A 2,819-nucleotide genomic window follows, 5' to 3' on the forward strand; every position below is an offset into this window, starting at 1 on the left:
TATTACGCACAAAAAAATGAATACTCCCCCGACTAGCTGGGACCCACCTTGTTGGGAGGCTGACTTGTGGGCCTACTAAGTTGACGGGGACGAAGGGCTTTGTCAACTTAGTCAATATGAACGATTCTAGCTCCAGTGACCGTACGATGTCCATCCAACGGCCGTAGTGCTTCTTCAACCTCTGGTCTTCTTGCTCCAGCCGCCCAAACCAGCGCCGGTCGCGTTGCATGCTCCTGCCTCCCGTGGCCGGCTGTGCTGCCGTAGAGGCCTCACCGCCCCCTACTATTCCCACCACTGGCCAGGCCCTGCAGCGACGGCAGCCTCACACCGCAGCCGAACCAGTGAACCCTCGTAGTCCTCTCTGCGCGGACTTCCACTGCCGCGTCGTCCCCTTCCTAGGCCTCGCCGTCGTCCACCACCATGGTGCTCTCCGCGCGGCGTGGTCAATGTGGTCAAGGAACGACTTCCATCAGAAGAGTATTGTACATGGAGAGGCTGACAGCTGGGTCCACGGCCACAACCCAGTTTTTTGTGATTTGCCAAGTAAGTCGCTTTGTCAGGCCTGTTGGGCTGCAAATCTTTCAAGATGGGGAGAGCTTTCATTCGGCTGGCCGAGAAAATGGCCCATCAGTAATGAGAAATGGGTTGTACATTTTTAAAACACATCAAACCGGCAATTAGTTTCAAATATCTTTTTTTCATTTCAAGATTTTAAATTACATTAATTTTTATGCATGGAGAATTTGTTGGATTTTATATTGATATACATTTATTTTTTAAATCAGTTTGAATGTGCGTCGAAATTTCGGGATTAAAAACAGTTCGGACCGCACCGAAATATGCAAAATTTCATATAATTTTTTAACCGTTGCCACAATATGGGCTGTAATGCTAACAAAAAGAATATGGGCTCCAAAAAAACCTTAAGAATTAGCAAATGGGCTGTAAATTATTAGAAATAATGGCAGATGGGTTGTATGTTGTTTTCCACAGATTTGAGGCTTTCCTAAAAAAAGGTTAACGCACAAGCACTTACTATTGGATGTCCATCCAACGGCCGTCGTGCTTCTTCAATCTATGCTCTTCCTGCTCCAGCCGCTCAAACAAGCGCCAGCAGGACTGCCTGCTCCCTCCTCCTCGCGGCCGGCTGTGCTGCCACGCAGGCCTCACCGCCTGATCGTACTCCCATCGCTGGCCTAGTCATCCCTCTACTCACCAACACCTACTGTTATTCTCCGGCGACGGTAGACGAACCAGTAAACCATCATATAGTCGTACTCCCCTCCGCGTGGGAAACAACTGGCGAGTCTTCCCTGCCTCCGTGTCGTCCCCTTCCTAGGCCTCGCCATCGTCCACCGCCCTAGTGCTCTCGGCGCGGCGTGGTCAACGTGGTCAAGGAACGACTTCCATCGGACGTGGACTGTACGTGGAGAGGCTGACAGCTGGGTCCACGGCCGCAGCAAGGAAGTGCCTCCTTATTACGCGGAAAATAATGATTCCTCCACCTGACAGCTGGGACCCACCGGACGGGCCACTGTATTTTGTGAAAAAACGTTTCCCCCTGACTGCTGGGACCCACCAGCTACATCTTCGCACGCAAGGAAGTGCGTCCGGGCAAAAAAATGATTCGCCCCCTGACTGCTGGGACCCACCAGCTACATCTTCGCAGGCAAGAAAGTGCCTGACAGTCGGGACCCACCTGGTCGAAGCGTACGTAGCGTTGTCATTCTGGTCGCGAACGTGTACGTACATACTGGTCGATGTAGAGGCGCGCGCGTGTCGTAGTAGAGGCGCGCACGTGTCGTAGTAGAGGCGCGCACATAGCATGTACACGTACGTACAGCGGCCAGGGTGCAAGAAAGAAAATACGGCCACGTGTGTGTACATACGGGCGGGGTCTCGAACGCCTACTCGCGCATACGTATGGCGAGGGCTCGTGTACATGGCTGGATCGGAACGGAGAAACAGCGTCGACGTCGTGTTCATGGGGAGGCAACGGAATGCGTCGTGTTCATGGGGAGGCAACGGAATGCGTCATGTTCATGGGGAGGCAACGGAATGCGTCGTGTTCATCGGGAGGCAACGGAACACGTGGGAGCCAACCGGCTGGGTCAGAATGGAATGTGTGGTCATGTTCATCGGGGGGCTTGGACGGAACATGCGATTGAAACGAGGCCTGGCGTACCGCACAACGGAGGAAACGGACCTCCTACATTCGGAACGGGGTCCTGTTGATCGGGGGGGCTCTGGCACCGCAAAACGGAGGAAACGGACCTCCTACAGTCGAAACGGGGGTCCTGTTCATTGGGACGGGTGTGGCGTACCGCAAAATGTAGGAAACGGACTTGTGTTGGAGCGCTACGGTCGAAACGGGGGTCATGTTCATCGGGAGGGGTGTGGCGTACCGCAAAACGGGACTCCACGGGATACTGTTCATCTCCACCGTCGACACCCTCCAGCCTGCACGAGCTACTGTTCATCCACCGTCGACCTCCTCCAGCCTCCACCTGCGACTGTTTATCCACGGGCTCTTGTTCATCCAGCCTCCACCGTGCGCTACTCCACCGGCTACTGTTCAACCAGCCCTCTCCACGGGCTCCTGTTCAACCACCCCTCCACGAGCTACTGTTCATCCTACCCTTCACCCTCTACTGTTCATCCTGCCCTCCACGGGGTGGTCCTGTTCATCCAGCCCTCCACGGGGTACTGTTCATCCAGCCCTCCACGGGGTCCTGTTCATCCAGCCGCAACCGGCTCGATCGATCGGGGTCCTGTTCATCCAGAGGCAACACCACGGGGTCCTGTTCATCCACCCCCAC

Source organism: Triticum dicoccoides, chromosome 3A (assembly GCF_002162155.2).
Source record: "Triticum dicoccoides isolate Atlit2015 ecotype Zavitan chromosome 3A, WEW_v2.0, whole genome shotgun sequence".
Classification (NCBI taxonomy): Eukaryota; Viridiplantae; Streptophyta; class Magnoliopsida; order Poales; family Poaceae; genus Triticum; species Triticum dicoccoides.